We start from the raw sequence: 10,000 nt of genomic DNA, 5'->3' as shown, positions 1-10,000 counted from the left end.
CCGGAGGTAACGACCGCGAGCGAAAGCAACACGCCGCGCGGGACTTGGAAATAATTCGGCCCCGTACGGACGCCGGAGGTCACGACCGCGAGCGAAAGCAACACGCCGCGCGAAAGTTTGTATAATTTTGGATTTTACACACACAAAAATACAATAGGTAAACGTCAAAAGTGAAGTGCCGATGGTCTCGAAATTTCGTCACCGGCGCCCGTAAGCGGCCGTGCGTAAGACCGTGCGTCGCCGACCGCTCGGCCGGCCGGTTGGGTACTATAAGAGGCGCGGTGCGCTCGGCGAGCCGAGCGACTCGAGCGACTCGAGCGACCCGAACGATACGTAACGGACGTGCGAACGCGTTTCAAGCGTTTCGCTCGGTTCGTACGAACTTTTTTTTATACGAACACAGCATTGCCACGAGTCGGTGTCGAAAGACCGAATGGCTCATATGTGGCGCGCACGTGTAGTGTTGGTCGCGCGATCTTCCCTCGTTCTTGGACGAACGTGAGTGGATGTATCGCCCGCGCTTACCGAACATCAACTTCACGGATGCGAGTGACGAAAGAAAATCGTTTCGCGCGATTTCTCTTCCCGCTTACTTGTACGCCTTAGCGAAATTTTTACCACACGCAACGCGCGCTCCCAAAGCGTGCGTTTGCGACGCAAGTTCCTCGACGTCTCAGCATCGCATCGTCGATCTAGCGTCAGGGTTGGGCGGCTATACGCCGCTATTATGGGAGAATGAGAACGAAAAGTATATTGTGATCTTTTATATATATATATTGTGTGAAACGCACACACACCACACGGAGTGTCGTCGACCGGCTTGAAAAGCCGGCGGCAGTAACACGACACACGACTCTCTAAAGAGAGAGTCGGATCTGCGCCCGTTCGTCCGCTCGCGCGTGCGATTGCTTACCAAGTCATCGCACGAGACACACGGACGTTCGGGCGCGTGTCGCGCGATCGTCGCGACCGAACGAACACGAAGCTCCCTGGTTGATCCTGCCAGTAGTCATATGCTTGTCTCAAAGATTAAGCCATGCATGTCTCAGTGCATGCCGAATTAAGGTGAAACCGCGAATGGCTCATTAAATCAGTTATGGTTCATTAGATTGTACCCACATTTACTTGGATAACTGTGGTAATTCTAGAGCTAATACATGCAAAACAGAGTCCCGACCAGTGATGGAAGGGACGCTTTTATTAGATCAAAACCAATCGGTGGCGCGCGGTCTCCGTGCGTCCACCGTTTCATTTGGTGACTCTGAATAACTTTGTGCTGATCGCACGGTCTTAGCACCGGCGACGCATCTTTCAAATGTCTGCCTTATCAACTGTCGATGGTAGGTTCTGCGCCTACCATGGTTGTAACGGGTAACGGGGAATCAGGGTTCGATTCCGGAGAGGGAGCCTGAGAAACGGCTACCACATCCAAGGAAGGCAGCAGGCGCGCAAATTACCCACTCCCGGCACGGGGAGGTAGTGACGAAAAATAACGATACGGGACTCATCCGAGGCCCCGTAATCGGAATGAGTACACTTTAAATCCTTTAACGAGGATCCATTGGAGGGCAAGTCTGGTGCCAGCAGCCGCGGTAATTCCAGCTCCAATAGCGTATATTAAAGTTGTTGCGGTTAAAAAGCTCGTAGTTGAATCTGTGTCGCACACCGTCGGTTCACCCGCTCGCGGTGTTTAACTGGCGTGATGTGGGACGTCCTACCGGTGGGCTTAGCCCCGCGAGGGGCGGCCCAACTAATATCCCGTCGCGGTGCTCTTTACTGAGTGTCGAGTCGGGCCGGTACGTTTACTTTGAACAAATTAGAGTGCTTAAAGCAGGCTATCCTCGCCTGAATACTGCGTGCATGGAATAATGGAATAGGACCTCGGTTCTATTTTGTTGGTTTTCGGAACCCCGAGGTAATGATTAATAGGGACAGATGGGGGCATTCGTATTGCGACGTTAGAGGTGAAATTCTTGGATCGTCGCAAGACGGACAGAAGCGAAAGCATTTGCCAAAAATGTTTTCATTAATCAAGAACGAAAGTTAGAGGTTCGAAGGCGATCAGATACCGCCCTAGTTCTAACCATAAACGATGCCAGCTAGCGATCCGCCGAAGTTCCTCCGATGACTCGGCGGGCAGCTTCCGGGAAACCAAAGCTTTTGGGTTCCGGGGGACGTGCTGAAACTTAAAGGAATTGACGGAAGGGCACCACCAGGAGTGGAGCCTGCGGCTTAATTTGACTCAACACGGGAAACCTCACCAGGCCCAGACACCGGAAGGATTGACAGATTGATAGCTCTTTCTTGATTCGGTGGGTGGTGGTGCATGGCCGTTCTTAGTTGGTGGAGCGATTTGTCTGGTTAATTCCGATAACGAACGAGACTCTAGCCTGCTAAATAGGCGTACCTTATGGTATCTCGAAGGCCCCCGGTTTCGGCCGGCGGGTTTTTACTACCAACGTACAAACAAATCTTCTTAGAGGGACAGGCGGCTTCTAGCCGCACGAGATTGAGCAATAACAGGTCTGTGATGCCCTTAGATGTTCTGGGCCGCACGCGCGCTACACTGAAGGAATCAGCGTGTGTTCCCTGGCCGAAAGGCCCGGGTAACCCGCTGAACCTCCTTCGTGCTAGGGATTGGGGCTTGCAATTGTTCCCCATGAACGAGGAATTCCCTTCCCAGTAAGCGCGAGTCATAAGCTCGCGTTGATTACGTCCCTGCCCTTTGTACACACCGCCCGTCGCTACTACCGATTGAATGATTTAGTGAGGTCTTCGGACTGGTGCGCGGCAATGCGTCGGCATTGCCGATGTTGCCGGGAAGATGACCAAACTTGATCATTTAGAGGAAGTAAAAGTCGTAACAAGGTTTCCGTAGGTGAACCTGCGGAAGGATCATTAACGTTTACGGAGGTCCCCATCACCGGAGACTGAAAGTTAAACACAGATAGAGGAAAAAAAAATTACCTTCCGAAAGATGCGAGGATTGTCTCGAACGCGCGCGCCACGCGCGTGTTCGACGCCTTCGGTCGTCGTTCGTCGCCGTCACACCGCCACAACAATAACACCGTTGCGTCTGGGACTGTGTGTGCGTGCGCGCGCGCGCTCGACTGCGACACGAGGCGCGCGATCAAACGGAAGCGAGGCGCTCGGCGATTCCCGATCGCGGCGTCAGCTGGGCGCGTACCGGTGGTAACCTATGCCGCGCGCGCGCGCGCGCTGAAGGGCCGAGAGCCGTACAGATCTCTCGTGCTCGATGGTTTTTCAAAGACTTCCGCCCCGGCTCTTCGCCTCGCGCGAGAGACGCTCACGATTATCGCGTGACAATCATCTCTTTTTTTTGCATCTCGTTGTGCCGCCTAATAGCCCCCGTTAAAAGGGGCGGCGGTCCGCGCGTGCTCGGACGCGCGGCCAGGCTGATCGAAGGGCCCGAAAAAAAACCCGAGACGCATAAGGAAGTACACGTTTAAGCGTCACTTTGTGAACGCAAAGCAAAAACGATTACCCTGAACGGTGGATCACTTGGCTCGTGGGTCGATGAAGAACGCAGCTAATTGCGCGTCAACTTGTGAACTGCAGGACACATGAACATCGACATTTCGAACGCACATTGCGGTCCACGGATACAATTCCCGGACCACGCCTGGCTGAGGGTCGTTTCAATACACATACTGCTTGCGCCCTTAACGCGTACGACGGCTACGGCGCTTAGCGATAAGCGCCCGAAGCTTCGACGCGCGTACGGACGTACGAGCGATCGTTGGACGTTCGCCACGAGTGTTGTGCGAGATCTCCTCTCTCTTTACGAGAGAGCGAGTTTGTCTCCACGCACTTGGGCGTCGTCCGAAATGATAGGGGAGAGGATGTGACTGAGCGGTTAACGCGCGTGACGGTGTCGTCGCGCCGCCGCAGCCGTCGCCGCCGCCGTCCGGAGACGCTCGTCTCTCGGAGCTGCTGTGGCTTTTTGCGCGGCGCCGATCGCCACGTCGCGCCGCGATCACACACGTAGCGGTGTATCGGGCGAGCCGACCGCGTGAACCGAGTCCACGAAAGTTGTGTAACAACTTAGAGGTTAGGACCGGCACGCGTCGTCGTGTACTCGTCGAACGACCGCGTGTGTTTGTGTATCGTATCGCAACACCGTCTATCCTGTCCCCCCTCCTGTCGTGTTGCGCACGACGACGACGAACCGTCGCGTCTCGTCGCGCGTGCGTATAATATGATATATTTTTGATTTCGACGACCTCAGAGCAGGCGAGATTACCCGCTGAATTTAAGCATATTATTAAGCGGAGGAAAAGAAACTAACTAGGATTTCCTTAGTAGCGGCGAGCGAACAGGAAAGAGCCCAGCACCGAATCCCGCGGTTCCGCCGCAGGGAAATGTGGTGTTTGGGAGGGTCCGCTTATCCCGAGGCGTCGCGCCGCGTTCAAGTCCATCTTGAATGGGGCCATTTACCCGCAGAGGGTGCCAGGCCCGTAGCGACCGGTGCGCGTCTCGGGAGGATCTCTCCTTAGAGTCGGGTTGCTTGAGAGTGCAGCTCTAAGCGGGTGGTAAACTCCATCTAAGGCTAAATACGACCACGAGACCGATAGCGAACAAGTACCGTGAGGGAAAGTTGAAAAGAACTTTGAAGAGAGAGTTCAAGAGTACAGTACGTGAAACCGTTCAGGGGTAAACCTAAGAAACCCAAAAGATCGAACGGGGAGATTCATCGTCAGCGACGCTGGCTTCGCGTCGGTGGGCGATGTCCCGCGCGGGTCCTCGCGGCTCGCGCGCGGGCACGCTGCCGTGCGTTCGACGTCCGGCGTTCGTCGTCGTGCACTTCTCCCCTAGTAGAACGTCGCGACCCGCTGGGTGTCGGTCTACGGCCCGGGTGCGGTGACTGACGCGTCGTCGGTAAAACGGCACGCGTCAAACCCCCGGTTGCCCGGCCGGCTGCCCGGCGGTACACGCAAGGTATCAGGCCGCACGTTTTCGTATGAAACGCGCTCGCGCGCGCCCGTTCACCTCGGTGTGCGAGCGCGTGTGTGTCGCGCTAATTGGTTGTGCGTCGAGGCCGTCGCAAGCGCGCGCCACGGTACACGGAGGCTAACGGACCTCGTGCCGTCACCGGTCCTGGCCCGCTGTTGGTCGTACGGTTCGGTTAACCTTCGACAGGCCTGCGTAACGTTCCATCCACTCTAACCCCGGGCCTCTTCATCGGGGGTTCGGCGGCGGCGGGTGGGACCGATACCGGTCGGCGACGCTACTGCTTTGGGTACTCTTAGGACCCGTCTTGAAACACGGACCAAGGAGTCTAACATGTACGCGAGTCATTGGGACTTGAGCGAGATACCTAAAGGCGTAATGAAAGTGAAGGTCGGCCCTGGTTGTCGACCGAGGGAGGATGGGCCGCGTCGCGATGCGGCTCCGCACTCCCGGGGCGTCTCGTTCTCATCGCGAGAAGAGGCGCACCCAGAGCGTACACGTTGGGACCCGAAAGATGGTGAACTATGCCTGGTCAGGACGAAGTCAGGGGAAACCCTGATGGAGGTCCGTAGCGATTCTGACGTGCAAATCGATCGTCGGAACTGGGTATAGGGGCGAAAGACTAATCGAACCATCTAGTAGCTGGTTCCCTCCGAAGTTTCCCTCTCCCTCAGGATAGCTGGCACTCGGCCGTTCCGCACGGAACGCGCGCGAGTCTCATCTGGTAAAGCGAATGATTAGAGGCCTTGGGGCCGAAACGACCTCAACCTATTCTCAAACTTTAAATGGGTGAGATCTCTGGCTTTCTTGAATTATGAAGCCACGAGCATCTTTTTGACGGATCAGAGTGCCAAGTGGGCCATTTTTGGTAAGCAGAACTGGCGCTGTGGGATGAACCAAACGCAGAGTTAAGGCGCCCAACTCGACGCTCATGGGACACCATGAAAGGCGTTGGTTGCTTAAGACAGCAGGACGGTGGCCATGGAAGTCGGAATCCGCTAAGGAGTGTGTAACAACTCACCTGCCGAAGCAACTAGCCCTGAAAATGGATGGCGCTGAAGCGTCGAGCCTATACTCTGCCGTCAGCGGCAAGTGGGGCGGTCGTCGCGCCGGTGGTTCGGAGTTCGCTCTCTCTGCCGCGCCGGCGCCGCCACGATGTTCTGTCGTTTAGGAGGGTCGCGGCGGTGTGCGCAGAAGGGTCTGGGCGCGAGCCTGCCTGGAGCCGCCGTCGGTGCAGATCTTGGTGGTAGTAGCAAATACTCCAGCGAGGCCCTGGAGGACTGACGTGGAGAAGGGTTTCGTGTGAACAGCCGTTGCACACGAGTCAGTCGATCCTAAGCCCTAGGAGAAATCCTATGTCAATGACGGCGTACGATATTCGAGTGTTGTTGTTTGCGCTCACGGGGGGGGCACAACACACACACAGTGTGGTTGTTTGTGTGACCCCGTTGAGTTGAGAGACGAGAGACACACGCCCGTCGGGCGAAAGGGAATCCGGTTCCTATTCCGGAACCCGGCAGCGGAACCGCATACAATTCGGGCCCTCGTAAGAGTGTTCGTCGGGGTAACCCAAAATGACCTGGAGACGCCGTCGGGAGATCCGGGAAGAGTTTTCTTTTCTGTATAAGCGTTCGAGTTCCCTGGAAACCTCTAGCAGGGAGATAGGGTTAACGCGAAGAGCACCGCAGTTGCGGCGGTGTCCGGATCTTCCCCTCGGACCTTGAAAATCCAGGCGAGGGCCACGTGGAGGTGTCGCGCCGGTTCGTACCCATATCCGCAGCAGGTCTCCAAGGTAAGAGCCTCTAGTCGATAGACTAATGTAGGTAAGGGAAGTCGGCAAATTGGATCCGTAACTTCTGGAACCGAACCGTCGTGAGACATGTTAGTTTTTTACCTACTGATACCAGTCAGTGCGTAGTACCTGCTCAAGTACGAGAGGAACCGCAGGTTCGGACATTTGGTTTTCGCACTCTTTCGAGGGCCGTGGTGCGAAGCTACCACTCCGTGGGATTTGGCCCTGAAACGCCTCTAATGGCCGTCTCCTCTCTAGTCCAAGGTGGCAATGATATCTCTAGGAGTCTCGGGATTCAACAGCTCCACAAGTGACCACTACTAGGCGGCCGGTCCCTTAAACGGAGACCCGGTCGTCGCAACGAGCCCGGTTTGCCGTACGGCGCCTCTGCCCGTCGTCGGGATCTCCCCGCTTACACTGCACGGCGTCTAACGTCGAAACATGATTTTTTCGGTCGCGAGGTTCGATGTCGATACTCGGAATCGTCGTAGACGACTTAGGTAACCTGGCGGGGTGTTGTAATCCGGTAGAGCAGTTACCACGCTGCGATCTGTTGATACTCAGCCCTCGCTTGGGGTTCTTCTTGTCGGTTAGACGAGACCCCCGCCCACAACTCGAGAGAGTTTAGTTTTGCTCGCTCGACGGCAAAAGCTAACACGCCAGCGCGGGGACTTGAAATACTTCGGCCCCGTCGGACGCCGGAATGTCACGACCGCGAGCGAAAGCAACACGCCGCGCGGGACTTGGAAATAATTCGGCCCCGTACGGCGCCGGAGGTACACCGCGAGCGAAAGCAACACTCCACTCTCCGCGAGCGGATTGTGTATATTTTAGACACGTCACACCCCACTCACACCAACACCGCACACGCACGCAATATTTGAATTTCCCCGTGCATTTTGCCTAGGGAGGTAACGACCGCGAACGAAAGCAACCCCCAGAAGGAAGGTATAAGAGTAGTGCATAGTTGAAACAAGGAGGGGAAGACGTAAAGGTAAAGGAGTGGTGGTTGAACAACTATAGTAACAGCAGGAAGAGGGGGTATGGAAAAAAGGAAAAAGGAGAAGGAGAGGGAAAAGGAGGAGTATAGAGTGAAGAGGAAAGAAAGGGTGAATGAGAAGGGAAGGTTGGACGGGGAGGCGAGCAAGTGTTGGATGAAGTAATTCAAAGAAAATGGGGGATATAAGGGAGATAAAGAATAAGGAGCTAATAGTCATGAGGTCAGAGGAGAGATGTGAGCTGGAAAAGTGTTAAAAGGGGAATTAAGTATAGAAAAAAAGAGCGGTCTCCGAGGAAGGCCGAAATTAAAGGCGGAGTAGGGGAGTTGGATGGAATGCGGGAGTAAGAATGAGAAGGCAATATGGTAGAGTGTGGACATAAATGAGGCGGAGAGGGGGAAGAGGACGCAGGCGTGGTGGAGTAATAAAAGGGAAGGTGATAAAAAAAGGGAGAGAAGGAGGGAGCTAGGGACAGGGAATCAAAAGGGGGAAGTCTGGCGTAGAAAACGACGGCAGATAAAGTGAAACAGTAGGTGAGGGAGGACAGCAGACGTCGGACAATGGAAGGGGTCGATTAGGTATAAGAGAAAAAAAGGGGGATAGAGGATGGGAGATATGAAAACTACAGGGGGAAGGAGCGTAAAACGGTGGGGCAGGAGTCGCGTGGATAAGCGCGAACAAAGGGGGGAATGGTCAAGGCGAGCGAAAGCAACACGCCGCGCGGGACTTGAAAATAATTCGGCCCCGTACGGACGCCGGAGGTCACGACCGCGAGCGAAAGCAACACGCCGCGCGGGACTTGGAAATAATTCGGCCCCGTACGGACGCCGGAGGTAACGACCGCGAGCGAAAGCAACACGCCGCGAGAGCGCCGTGTATATTTTAGACACGTCACACCCACACGCACGCACACACACGCACACGCACGCATATTTGAATTTCCGTGCATTTGCCCTAGCGGAGGTAACGACCGCGAGCGAAAGCAACACGCCGCGCGGGACTTGGAAATAATTCGGCCCCGTACGGACGCCGGAGGTCACGACCGCGAGCGAAAGCAACACGCCGCGCGGGACTTGGAAATAATTCGGCCCGTACGGACGCCGGAGGTAACGACCGCGAGCGAAAGCAACACGCCGCGAGAGCGTTGTGTATATTTTAGACACGTCACACCCACACGCACGCACACACACGCACACGCACGCATATTTGAATTTCCGTGCATTTGCCCTAGCGGAGGTAACGACCGCGAGCGAAAGCAACACGCCGCGCGGGACTTGGAAATAATTCGGCCCCGTACGGACGCCGGAGGTCACGACCGCGAGCGAAAGCAACACGCCGCGCGGGACTTGGAAATAATTCGGCCCGTACGGACGCCGGAGGTAACGACCGCGAGCGAAAGCAACACGCCGCGAGAGGAATGTGTATATTTTAGACACGTCACACCCACACGCACGCACACACACGCACACGCACGCATATTTGAATTTCCGTGCATTTGCCCTAGCGGAGGTAACGACCGCGAGCGAAAGCAACACGCCGCGCGGGACTTGGAAATAATTCGGCCCCGTACGGACGCCGGAGGTCACGACCGCGAGCGAAAGCAACACGCCGCGCGGGACTTGGAAATAATTCGGCCCGTACGGACGCCGGAAGTAACGACCGCGAGCGTACGCGACACGCGGCGAGAAGGATGTGTATATTTTAGACACGTCACACCCACACGCACGCACACACACGCACACGCACGCATATTTGAATTTCCGTGCATTTGCCCTAGCGGAGGTAACGACCGCGAGCGAAAGCAACACGCCGCGCGGGACTTGGAAATAATTCGGCCCCGTACGGACGCCGGAGGTCACGACCGCGAGCGAAAGCAACACGCCGCGAGAGGACTGTGTATATTTTAGACACGTCACACCCACACGCACGCACACACACGCACACGCACGCATATTTGAATTTCCGTGCATTTGCCCTAGCGGAGGTAACGACCGCGAGCGAAAGCAACACGCCGCGCGGGACTTGGAAATAATTCGGCCCGTACGGACGCCGGAGGTCACGACCGCGAGCGAAAGCAACACGCCGCGCGGGACTTGGAAATAATTCGGCCCCGTACGGACGCCGGAGGTAACGACCGCGAGCGAAAGCAACACGCCGCGCGGGACTTGGAAATAATTCGGCCCGTACGGACGCCGGAGGTCACGACCGCGAGCGAAAGCAACACGCCGCGCGGGACTTG

General features: G+C 56.0%; 2 non-coding genes across 2 annotated transcripts; both read left to right on the top strand.

Moving 5' to 3' along the window:
- The first annotated feature begins 986 nt into the window (after window positions 1–986).
- Window positions 987–2,901, top strand: LOC143904890 (small subunit ribosomal RNA). The gene has a single exon (XR_013259063.1). It is a non-coding gene; the product is annotated as a small subunit ribosomal RNA (ribosomal RNA).
- Window positions 2,902–3,502: 601 nt separating this feature from the next.
- LOC143904888 (5.8S ribosomal RNA) lies at window positions 3,503–3,657 on the top strand. The gene has a single exon (XR_013259061.1). It is a non-coding gene; the product is annotated as a 5.8S ribosomal RNA (ribosomal RNA).
- Window positions 3,658–10,000: the final 6,343 nt, after the last annotated feature.

This window comes from Temnothorax americanus, unplaced genomic scaffold, assembly GCF_048541705.1.
Source record: "Temnothorax americanus isolate GAGA-0224 unplaced genomic scaffold, ASM4854170v1 Scaffold59, whole genome shotgun sequence".
Classification (NCBI taxonomy): domain Eukaryota; kingdom Metazoa; phylum Arthropoda; class Insecta; order Hymenoptera; family Formicidae; genus Temnothorax; species Temnothorax americanus.
Note: the sequence above shows the minus strand (reverse complement) of the source record. Positions and strands in the feature narration are given on the sequence as shown.